This window comes from Rhinatrema bivittatum, chromosome 6 (genome assembly GCF_901001135.1).
Source record: "Rhinatrema bivittatum chromosome 6, aRhiBiv1.1, whole genome shotgun sequence".
Classification (NCBI taxonomy): Eukaryota; Metazoa; Chordata; class Amphibia; order Gymnophiona; family Rhinatrematidae; genus Rhinatrema; species Rhinatrema bivittatum.
Genome location: NC_042620.1, coordinates 286,555,177 through 286,567,395, shown reverse-complemented (window position 1 = coordinate 286,567,395; position 12,219 = coordinate 286,555,177). Strand labels below are relative to the sequence as shown.

Below are 12,219 nucleotides of genomic sequence, written 5' to 3'. Positions count from 1 at the left end.
GAACGGGTCGGCTGAAGAAGCATAACGCATTGAGATTCACAACGTATTAGCAGTGATTATTTACACTGCACGGATGATTTGTATCCCATCTCCAATACTTCTCACTCAATGCCTGAAAGAAAATGTCAGTTCTCATGAGGCTTTTCTAACTTGGCAGAGTATGCTTAGCTTCCCAAGCTAGAAGTTAAGAAAGAGTGAATCCATTTGCATCCTACAGTAGGAAGAAAAAACAGGTGCTGTTAGGTGAGTCATATCTAGATACTTTTCTCAACTTTCCACTCCAGTGCTAAAGATTAATGGTTATGTAGCATCACCAGGTATTATGAAAATCACAATTTTCCACTATGCTATCGAGGAAAATTGATTTTTTCTACAAAATCGCAACATATTGCACTACAGTAGGTTTGGGTTGATTGCAACATTTTTCCTGTAATATATCAATCAGAAATAGGGTACAAATAGGCAAAAGGAATAGATGTTCCAGATTCCGATCAGGAGACCTGTTAAGGGTACAGCAAGTATTCCTTTCTCCAGTGGTCTGTCAAACTATAGGTGGAAAATTCAAGACAATTGTGTAGACTATGATACTGTGAATGTGCACCTAGACACATATCTGTAAACAAACTGCCTTGTTTCTTCTTTTCTATAGAAGAGACATATTTCTATAATAGGACAGATCAGGCAGAACCACACTAGCATCCCTGCCCTTGTTCTATGAAACACATTGAAATGTCTTACCTGGCATTCAGATCTCTGCTTGTCATTACAAATCTCCATCCATGGAGACAAAAAAGAATGTGGAAACTACTAAAACAATTTGAATTTGAAGACAACATTCTCCTGTGAAAAATTTGGAGAGAGGTTATGACTGGAAAGAAGAGACTGGGGCAGCAGTAAAAAGGGACTGTATATTAAAAGGACACCCCAGAGTGCTCCTTTGTTTCTGAACTTTTTTCCCAGTAGTAACATTTAAAATCCTACCTCTTCTATTTGATTGAGGCAAAGGGGGTTTTAACGAGGAAGTGCACTGTTGCAGGATAAAAAAATGAATAATGGAAAGAAATCTTTCCGACAGCTGTAAATTTACAAGGCTTTTGTAGGCTAGAATACCTTTCTATTTAAACAGGCAGGATAAATTGCAGAGAGAATTCCAGACTTTCGAAAAGGAATCAGTATTTTCTTCAAAATTTATGGAACTGATGTGAAAAGATTGGTGTTGGATGAAATCATACATTTCTTATGACATCAGATAGGGCCAACAAAGTTCCTGTAGCATTTTGGAAAGGGCATCTGACTTCGGATCAGAACTGAAGCAGCTAACCTTGACCGTGTGGCCTAATGGATAAGGCGTCTGACTTCGGATCAGAAGATTAAGGGTTCAAGTCCCTTCATGGTCGAGAAAGCAAATTTTGCTCCTTTAGGAAAGTGCTTACTATGAACATAAGAACGGGTCGGCTGAAGAAGCATAACGCATTGAGTTTCACAACGTATTAGCAGTGATTATTTACACTGCACGGATGATTTGTATCCCATCTCCAATACTTCTCACTCAATGCCTGAAAGAAAATGTCAGTTCTCATGAGGCTTTTCTAACTTGGCAGAGTATGCTTAGCTTCCCAAGCTAGAAGTTAAGAAAGAGTGAATCCATTTGCATCCTACAGTAGGAAGAAAAAACAGGTGCTGTTAGGTGAGTCATATCTAGATACTTTTCTCAACTTTCCACTCCAGTGCTAAAGATTAATGGTTATGTAGCATCACCAGGTCTTATGAAAATCACAATTTTCCACTATGCTATCGAGGAAAATTGATTTTTTCTACAAAATCTCAACATATTGGACTACAGTAGGTTTGGGTTGATTGCAACATTTTTCCTGTAATATATCAATCAGAAATAGGGTACAAATAGGCAAAAGGAATAGATGTTCCAGATTCCGATCAGGAGACCTGTTAAGGGTACAGCAAGTATTCCTTTCTCCAGTGGTCTGTCAAACTATAGGTGGAAAATTCAAGACAATTGTGTAGACTATGATACTGTGAAAGTGCACCTAGACACATATCTGTAAACAAACTGCCTTGTTTCTTCTTTTCTATAGAAGAGACATATTTCTATAATAGGACAGATCAGGCAGAACCACACTAGCATCCCTGCCCTTGTTCTATGAAACACATTGAAATGTCTTACCTGGCATTCAGATCTCTGCTTGTCATTACAAATCTCCATCCATGGAGACAAAAAAGAATGTGGAAACTACTAAAACAATTTGAATTTGAAGACAACATTCTCCTGTGAAAAATTTGGAGAGAGGTTATGACTGGAAATAAGAGACTGGGGCAGCAGTAAAAAGGGACCGTATATTAAAAGGACACCCCAGAGTGCTCCTTTGTTTCTGAACTTTTTTCCCAGTAGTAACATTTAAAATCCTACCTCTTCTATTTGATTGAGGCAAAGGGGGTTTTAACGAGGAAGTGCACTGTAGCAGGATAAAAAAATGAATAATGGAAAGAAATCTTTCCGACAGCTGTAAATTTACAAGGCTTCTGTAGGCTAGAATACCTTTCTATTTAAACAGGCAGGATAAATTGCAGAGAGAATTCCAGACTTTCGAAAAGGAATTAGTATTTTCTTCAAAATTTATGGAACTGATGTGAAAAGATTGGTGTTGGATGAAATCATACATTTCTTATGACATCAGATAGGGCCAACAAAGTTCCTGTGGCATTTTGGAAAGGGCATCTGACTTCGGATCAGAACTGAAGCAGCTAGCCCTGGCCGTGTGGCCTAATGGATAAGGCGTCTGACTTCGGATCAGAAGATTAAGGGTTCAAGTCCCTTCATGGTCAAAAAAGCAATTTTTGCTCCTTTAGGAAAGTGCTTACTATGAACATCAGAACGGGTCTGCTGAAGAAGCATTACGCATTGAGATTCACAACGTATTAGCAGTGATTATTTAAAATGCACGGATGATTTCTATCTCATCTCCAATACTTCTCACTCAGTGCCTGAAAGAAAATGTCAGTTCTCATGAGGCTTTTCTAACTTGGCAGAGTATGCTTAGCTTCCCAAGCTAGAAGTTAAGAAAGAGTGAATCCATTTGCATCCTACAGTAGGAAGAAAAAAACAGGTGCTGTTAGGTGAGTCATATCTAGATACTTTTCTCAACTTTCCACTCCAGTGCTAAAGATTAATGGTTATGTAGCATCACCAGGTCTTATGAAAATCACAATTTTCCACTATGCTATCGAGGAAAATTGATTTTTTCTACAAAATCGCAACATATTGGACTACAGTAGGTTTGGGTTGATTGCAACATTTTTCCTGTAATATATCAATCAGAAATAGGGTACAAATAGGCAAAAGGAATAGATGTTCCAGATTCCGATCAGGAGACCTGTTAAGGGTACAGCAAGTATTCCTTTCTCCAGTGGTCTGTCAAACTATAGGTGGAAAATTCAAGACAATTGTGTAGACTATGATACTGTGAAAGTGCACCTAGACACATATCTGTAAACAAACTGCCTTGTTTCTTCTTTTCTATAGAAGAGACATATTTCTATAATAGGACAGATCAGGCAGAACCACACTAGCATCCCTGCCCTTGTTCTATGAAACACATTGAAATGTCTTACCTGGCATTCAGATCTCTGCTTGTCATTACAAATCTCCATCCATGGAGACAAAAAAGAATGTGGAAACTACTAAAACAATTTGAATTTGAAGACAACATTCTCCTGTGAAAAATTTGGAGAGAGGTTATGACTGGAAATAAGAGACTGGGGCAGCAGTAAAAAGGGACCGTATATTAAAAGGACACCCCAGAGTGCTCCTTTGTTTCTGAACTTTTTTCCCAGTAGTAACATTTAAAATCCTACCTCTTCTATTTGATTGAGGCAAAGGGGGTTTTAACGAGGAAGTGCACTGTTGCAGGATAAAAAAATGAATAATGGAAAGAAATCTTTCCGACAGCTGTAAATTTACAAGGCTTTTGTAGGCTAGAATACCTTTCTATTTAAACAGGCAGGATAAATTGCAGAGAGAATTCCAGACTTTCGAAAAGGAATCAGTATTTTCTTCAAAATTTATGGAACTGATGTGAAAAGATTGGTGTTGGATGAAATCATACATTTCTTATGACATCAGATAGGGCCAACAAAGTTCCTGTAGCATTTTGGAAAGGGCATCTGACTTCGGATCAGAAGGAAAGCAGCTAACCCTTGACCGTGTGGCCTAATGGATAAGGCGTCTGACTTCGGATCAGAAGATTAAGGGTTCAAGTCCCTTCATGGTCGAAAAAGCAAATTTTGCTCCTTTAGGAAAGTGCTTACTATGAACATAAGAACGGGTCGGCTGAAGAAGCATAACGCATTGAGATTCACAACGTATTAGCAGTGATTATTTACACTGCACGGATGATTTGTATCCCATCTCCAATACTTCTCACTCAGTGCCTGAAAGAAAATGTCAGTTCTCATGAGGCTTTTCTAACTTGGCAGAGTATGCTTAGCTTCCCAAGCTAGAAGTTAAGAAAGAGTGAATCCATTTGCATCCTACAGTAGGAAGAAAAAACAGGTGCTGTTAGGTGAGTCATATCTAGATACTTTTCTCAACTTTCCACTCCAGTGCTAAAGATTAATGGTTATGTAGCATCACCAGGTATTATGAAAATCACAATTTTCCACTATGCTATCGAGGAAAATTGATTTTTTCTACAAAATCGCAACATATTGCACTACAGTAGGTTTGGGTTGATTGCAACATTTTTCCTGTAATATATCAATCAGAAATAGGGTACAAATAGGCAAAAGGAATAGATGTTCCAGATTCCGATCAGGAGACCTGTTAAGGGTACAGCAAGTATTCCTTTCTCCAGTGGTCTGTCAAACTATAGGTGGAAAATTCAAGACAATTGTGTAGACTATGATACTGTGAAAGTGCACCTAGACACATATCTGTAAACAAACTGCCTTGTTTCTTCTTTTCTATAGAAGAGACATATTTCTATAATAGGACAGATCAGGCAGAACCACACTAGCATCCCTGCCCTTGTTCTATGAAATACATTGAAATGTCTTACCTGGCATTCAGATCTCTGCTTGTCATTACAAATCTCCATCCATGGAGACAAAAAAGAATGTGGAAACTACTAAAACAATTTGAATTTGAAGACAACATTCTCCTGTGAAAAATTTGGAGAGAGGTTATGACTGGAAATAAGAGACTGGGGCAGCAGTAAAAAGGGACCGTATATTAAAAGGACACCCCAGAGTGCTCCTTTGTTTCTGAACTTTTTTCCCAGTAGTAACATTTAAAATCCTACCTCTTCTATTTGATTGAGGCAAAGGGGGTTTTAACGAGGAAGTGCACTGTTGCAGGATAAAAAAATGAATAATGGAAAGAAATCTTTCCGACAGCTGTAAATTTACAAGGCTTCTGTAGGCTAGAATACCTTTCTATTTAAACAGGCAGGATAAATTGCAGAGAGAATTCCAGACTTTCGAAAAGGAATCAGTATTTTCTTCAAAATTTATGGAACTGATGTGAAAAGATTGGTGTTGGATGAAATCATACATTTCTTATGACATCAGATAGGGCCAACAAAGTTCCTGTGGCATTTTGGAAAGGGCATCTGACTTCGGATCAGAACAAAGCAGCTAACCTTGACTGTGTGGCCTAATGGATAAGGCGTCTGACTTCGGATCAGAAGATTAAGGGTTCAAGTCCCTTCATGGTCGAGAAAGCAAATTTTGCTCCTTTAGGAAAGTGCTTACTATGAACATAAGAACGGGTCGGCTGAAGAAGCATAACGCATTGAGTTTCACAACGTATTAGCAGTGATTATTTACACTGCACGGATGATTTGTATCCCATCTCCAATACTTCTCACTCAATGCCTGAAAGAAAATGTCAGTTCTCATGAGGCTTTTCTAACTTGGCAGAGTATGCTTAGCTTCCCAAGCTAGAAGTTAAGAAAGAGTGAATCCATTTGCATCCTACAGTAGGAAGAAAAAAACAGGTGCTGTTAGGTGAGTCATATCTAGATACTTTTCTCAACTTTCCACTCCAGTGCTAAAGATTAATGGTTATGTAGCATCACCAAGTCTTATGAAAACCACAATTTTCCACTATGCTTTCGAGGAAAATTGATTTTTTCTACAAAATCTCAACATATTGGACTACAGTAGGTTTGGGTTGATTGCAACATTTTTCCTGTAATATATCAAACAGAAATAGGGTACAAATAGGCAAAAAGGAATATATGTTCCAGATTCCGATCAGGAGACCTGTTAAGGGTACAGCAAGTATTCCTTTCTCCAGTGGTCTGTCAAACTATAGGTGGAAAATTCAAGACAATTGTGTAGACTATGATACTGTGAAAGTGCACCTAGACACATATCTGTAAACAAACTGCCTTGTTTCTTCTTTTCTATAGAAGAGACATATTTCTATAATAGGACAGATCAGGCAGAACCACACTAGCATCCCTGCCCTTGTTCTATGAAACACATTGAAATGTCTTACCTGGCATTCAGATCTCTGCTTGTCATTACAAATCTCCATCCATGGAGACAAAAAAGAATGTGGAAACTACTAAAACAATTTGAATTTGAAGACAACATTCTCCTGTGAAAAATTTGGAGAGAGGTTATGACTGGAAAGAAGAGACTGGGGCAGCAGTAAAAAGGGACTGTATATTAAAAGGACACCCCAGAGTGCTCCTTTGTTTCTGAACTTTTTTCCCAGTAGTAACATTTAAAATCCTACCTCTTCTATTTGATTGAGGCAAAGGGGGTTTTAACGAGGAAGTGCACTGTTGCAGGATAAAAAAATGAATAATGGAAAGAAATCTTTCCGACAGCTGTAAATTTACAAGGCTTTTGTAGGCTAGAATACCTTTCTATTTAAACAGGCAGGATAAATTGCAGAGAGAATTCCAGACTTTCGAAAAGGAATCAGTATTTTCTTCAAAATTTATGGAACTGATGTGAAAAGATTGGTGTTGGATGAAATCATACATTTCTTATGACATCAGATAGGGCCAACAAAGTTCCTGTGGCATTTTGGAAAGGGCATCTGACTTCGGATCAGAGTGAAACAGCTAACCCTGGCCGTGCGGCCTAATGGATAAGGCGTCTGACTTCGGATCAGAAGATTAAGGGTTCAAGTCCCTTCATGGTCGAGAAAGCAAATTTTGCTCCTTTAGGAAAGTGCTTACTATGAACATAAGAACGGGTCGGCTGAAGAAGCATAACGCATTGAGATTCACAACGTATTAGCAGTGATTATTTACACTGCACGGATGATTTGTATCCCATCTCCAATACTTCTCACTCAATGCCTGAAAGAAAATGTCAGTTCTCATGAGGCTTTTCTAACTTGGCAGAGTATGCTTAGCTTCCCAAGCTAGAAGTTAAGAAAGAGTGAATCCATTTGCATCCTACAGTAGGAAGAAAAAAACAGGTGCTGTTAGGTGAGTCATATCTAGATACTTTTCTCAACTTTCCACTCCAGTGCTAAAGATTAATGGTTATGTAGCATCACCAGGTCTTATGAAAATCACAATTTTCCACTATGCTATCGAGGAAAATTGATTTTTTCTACAAAATCTCAACATATTGGACTACAGTAGGTTTGGGTTGATTGCAACATTTTTCCTGTAATATATCAATCAGAAATAGGGTACAAATAGGCAAAAGGAATAGATGTTCCAGATTCCGATCAGGAGACCTGTTAAGGGTACAGCAAGTATTCCTTTCTCCAGTGGTCTGTCAAACTATAGGTGGAAAATTCAAGACAATTGTGTAGACTATGATACTGTGAATGTGCACCTAGACACATATCTGTAAACAAACTGCCTTGTTTCTTCTTTTCTATAGAAGAGACATATTTCTATAATAGGACAGATCAGGCAGAACCACACTAGCATCCCTGCCCTTGTTCTATGAAACACATTGAAATGTCTTACCTGGCATTCAGATCTCTGCTTGTCATTACAAATCTCCATCCATGGAGACAAAAAAGAATGTGGAAACTACTAAAACAATTTGAATTTGAAGACAACATTCTCCTGTGAAAAATTTGGAGAGAGGTTATGACTGGAAATAAGAGACTGGGGCAGCAGTAAAAAGGGACTGTATATTAAAAGGACACCCCAGAGTGCTCCTTTGTTTCTGAACTTTTTTCCCAGTAGTAACATTTAAAATCCTACCTCTTCTATTTGATTGAGGCAAAGGGGGTTTTAACGAGGAAGTGCACTGTTGCAGGATAAAAAAATGAATAATGGAAAGAAATCTTTCCGACAGCTGTAAATTTACAAGGCTTCTGTAGGCTAGAATACCTTTCTATTTAAACAGGCAGGATAAATTGCAGAGAGAATTCCAGACTTTCGAAAAGGAATCAGTATTTTCTTCAAAATTTATGGAACTGATGTGAAAAGATTGGTGTTGGATGAAATCATACATTTCTTATGACATCAGATAGGGCCAACAAAGTTCCTGTGGCATTTTGGAAAGGGCATCTGACTTCGGATCAGAACGAAGCAGCTAACCTTGACCGTGTGGCCTAATGGATAAGGCGTCTGACTTCGGATCAGAAGATTAAGGGTTCAAGTCCCTTCATGGTCGAGAAAGCAAATTTTGCTCCTTTAGGAAAGTGCTTACTATGAACATAAGAACGGGTCGGCTGAAGAAGCATAACGCATTGAGATTCACAACGTATTAGCAGTGATTATTTACACTGCACGGATGATTTGTATCCCATCTCCAATACTTCTCACTCAGTGCCTGAAAGAAAATGTCAGTTCTCATGAGGCTTATCTAACTTGGCAGAGTATGCTTAGCTTCCCAAGCTAGAAGTTAAGAAAGAGTGAATCCATTTGCATCCTACAGTAGGAAGAAAAAACAGGTGCTGTTAGGTGAGTCATATCTAGATACTTTTCTCAACTTTCCACTCCAGTGCTAAAGATTAATGGTTATGTAGCATCACCAGGTCTTATGAAAATCACAATTTTCCACTATGCTATCGAGGAAAATTGATTTTTTCTACAAAATCTCAACATATTGGACTACAGTAGGTTTGGGTTGATTGCAACATTTTTCCTGTAATATATCAATCAGAAATAGGGTACAAATAGGCAAAAGGAATAGATGTTCCAGATTCCGATCAGGAGACCTGTTAAGGGTACAGCAAGTATTCCTTTCTCCAGTGGTCTGTCAAACTATAGGTGGAAAATTCAAGACAATTGTGTAGACTATGATACTGTGAAAGTGCACCTAGACACATATCTGTAAACAAACTGCCTTGTTTCTTCTTTTCTATAGAAGAGACATATTTCTATAATAAGACAGTTCAGGCAGAACCACACTAGCATCCATGCCCTTGTTCTATGAAATACATTGAAATGTCTTACCTGGCATTCAGATCTCTGCTTGTGATTACAAATCTCCATCCATGGAGACAAAAAAGAATGTGGAAACTACTAAAACAATTTGAATTTGAAGACAACATTCTCCTGTGAAAAATTTGGAGAGAGGTTATGACTGGAAATAAGAGACTGGGGCAGCAGTAAAAAGGGACTTTATATTAAAAGGACTGTTACGGCTGTGGCTGCTGTGCAACCGCCTCACCACCAGGGGTCCCTCTAGAGCTGGCTTTCCTGACAGGCCCAGTCCATCTCCTCTGTCCACTCTATGCTCTGGGTGTGCCCTTATAACCCTGCCTGACAGTTGCCTCGGTGCTTCGGCATCGAGCTCACCTGGGCTCCCTGCTCTAGCCTGCCTTGCGTGGCCTTCGGGCCTTCTACCTTGTCTTGCCTTGCCCTGCCTTCGGGCCTTTCCTTTCCTTGCCTTGCGTGGCCTTCGGGCCTTTCCTTGCCTTGCCTTGCGCGGCCTCCGGCCTTCTGTCTTGCCTTGCCTTGTGTGGCCTTTGGGCCTTCTGTCTTGCCTTGCCTTGCCTTGCGCGGCCTTTGGGCCTTCTGTCTTGCCTTGCCTTGCCTTGCGCGGCCTCCGGGCCTTCTGTCTTGCCTTGCCTTGCGCGGCCTCCGGGCCTTCTGTCTTGCCTTGCGTGGCCTTTGGGCCTTCTGTCTTGCCTTGCCTTGCGCGGCCTCCGGGCCTTCTGTCTTGCCTTGCCTTGTGTGGCCTTCGGGCCTTCTGTCTTGCCTTGCTCGGCCTTCGGGCCTTCTGCCTTGCCTTGCGCGGCCTTTGGGCCTTCTGTCTTGCCTTGCCTTGCGCGGCCTTTGGGCCTTCTGTCTTGCCTTGCCTTGCGTGGCCTTTGGGCCTTCTGTCTTGCCTTGCCTTGCGCGGCCTTCGGGCCTTTTACCTTGTCTTGTCTTGTCTTGCCTTGCCCTGCGCGGCCTTCGGGCCTTCTACCTTGTGCTGTGTATGGTCTTCGGACCTTCTGCCCTACCCTGCCTTGCTTACTGTGCATGCGGTCCTACGGGCCCTCTGCTCTATTGTCTGTGTGTGTTTGGCCTACGGGCTCTCTGCCCTGCTTACTGTGTGTGGCCTACGGGCCTTCTGTGTGTGTGTGGCCTACGGGCCTACTGACCTGCCTTGCCCCGCTTACGGTGTGTGGCCCACGGGCCTTCTGTGTGTGTGTGGCCTTCTGTGTGTGTGTGGCCTACGGGCCTACTGACCTGCCTTGCCCCGCTTACGGTGTGTGGCCCACGGGCCTTCTGTGTGTGTGTGGCCTTCTGTGTGTGTGTGGCCTACGGGCCTACTGACCTGCCTTGCCCCGCTTACGGTGTGTGGCCTACGGGCCTTCTGTGTGTGTGTGGCCTTCTGTGTGTGTGTGGCCTACGGGCCTACTGACCTGCCTTGCCCCGCTTACGGTGTGTGGCCTACGGGCCTTCTGTGTGTGTGTGTGTGGCCTACGGGCCTTCTGACCTGCCTTGCCCCGCTTACAGGTGTGTGGCCTACGGGCCTTCTGTGTGTGTGTGGCCTACGGGCCTTCTGGCCTGCCTTGCCCCGCTTACGGTGTGTGGCCTATGGGCCTTCTGACCTGCCTTGCTCTGCCGCCTGCCCTGACCCAGCCTAGACCCAGACACTGCTTCTTGCTGTCTGCCCCTGACCCAGCCACGGTTTCCAGCCATCCCTGTCTCTCTCCACCTGGAGCCACCCCTTTGGGTGGTGTTCACTACCCCTGAACTCAGCCCAGGCGTAACAAGGACACCCCAGAGTGCTCCTTTGTTTCTGAACTTTTTTCCCAGTAGTAACATTTAAAATCCTACCTCTTCTATTTGATTGAGGCAAAGGGGGTTTTAACGAGGAAGTGCACTGTTGCAGGATAAAAAAATGAATAATGGAAAGAAATCTTTCCGACAGCTGTAAATTTACAAGGCTTTTGTAGGCTAGAATACCTTTCTATTTAAACAGGCAGGATAAATTGCAGAGAGAATTCCAGACTTTCGAAAAGGAATCAGTATTTTCTTCAAAATTTATGGAACTGATGTGAAAAGATTGGTGTTGGATGAAATCATACATTTCTTATGACATCAGATAGGGCCAACAAAGTTCCTGTGGCATTTTGGAAAGGGCATCTGACTTCGGATCAGAATGAAGCAGCTAACCCTGACCGTGTGGCCTAATGGATAAGGCGTCTGACTTCGGATCAGAAGATTAAGGGTTCAAGTCCCTTCATGGTCGAAAAAGCAAATTTTGCTCCTTTAGGAAAGTGCTTACTATGAACATCAGAACGGGTCGGCTGAAGAAGCATTACGCATTGAGATTCACAACGTATTAGCAGTGATTATTTACAATGCACGGATGATTTCTATCTCATCTCCAATACTTCTCACTCAGTGCCTGAAAGAAAATGTCAGTTCTCATGAGGCTTTTCTAACTTGGCAGAGTATGCTTAGCTTCCCAAGCTAGAAGTTAAGAAAGAGTGAATCCATTTGCATCCTACAGTAGGAAGAAAAAAACAGGTGCTGTTAGGTGAGTCATATCTAGATACTTTTCTCAACTTTCCACTCCAGTGCTAAAGATTAATGGTTATGTAGCATCACCAGGTCTTATGAAAATCACAATTTTCCACTATGCTATCGAGGAAAATTGATTTTTTCTACAAAATCTCAACATATTGGACTACAGTAGGTTTGGGTTGATTGCAACATTTTTCCTGTAATATATCAATCAGAAATAGGGTACAAATAGGCAAAAGGAATAGATGTTCCAGATTCCGATCAGGAGACCTGTTAAGGGTACAGCAAGTATTCCTTTCTCCAG

General features: G+C 41.3%; 7 non-coding genes across 7 annotated transcripts; all 7 read left to right on the top strand.

The window, feature by feature from the left end:
* The first annotated feature begins 1,324 nt into the window (after nt 1-1,324).
* On the top strand, nt 1,325-1,397 carry TRNAR-UCG. Its single transcript has one exon. It is a non-coding gene; the product is annotated as a tRNA-Arg (tRNA).
* A 1,371-nt stretch (nt 1,398-2,768) lies between these two features.
* On the top strand, nt 2,769-2,841 carry TRNAR-UCG. Its single transcript has one exon. It is a non-coding gene; the product is annotated as a tRNA-Arg (tRNA).
* Nucleotides 2,842-4,214: 1,373 nt separating this feature from the next.
* On the top strand, nt 4,215-4,287 carry TRNAR-UCG. Its single transcript has one exon. It is a non-coding gene; the product is annotated as a tRNA-Arg (tRNA).
* Nucleotides 4,288-5,657: 1,370 nt separating this feature from the next.
* Nucleotides 5,658-5,730, top strand: TRNAR-UCG. The gene has a single exon. It is a non-coding gene; the product is annotated as a tRNA-Arg (tRNA).
* Nucleotides 5,731-7,102: 1,372 nt separating this feature from the next.
* TRNAR-UCG lies at nt 7,103-7,175 on the top strand. The gene has a single exon. It is a non-coding gene; the product is annotated as a tRNA-Arg (tRNA).
* Nucleotides 7,176-8,546: 1,371 nt separating this feature from the next.
* Nucleotides 8,547-8,619, top strand: TRNAR-UCG. The gene has a single exon. It is a non-coding gene; the product is annotated as a tRNA-Arg (tRNA).
* Nucleotides 8,620-11,564: 2,945 nt separating this feature from the next.
* Nucleotides 11,565-11,637, top strand: TRNAR-UCG. The gene has a single exon. It is a non-coding gene; the product is annotated as a tRNA-Arg (tRNA).
* The last annotated feature ends 582 nt before the right edge of the window (nt 11,638-12,219 follow it).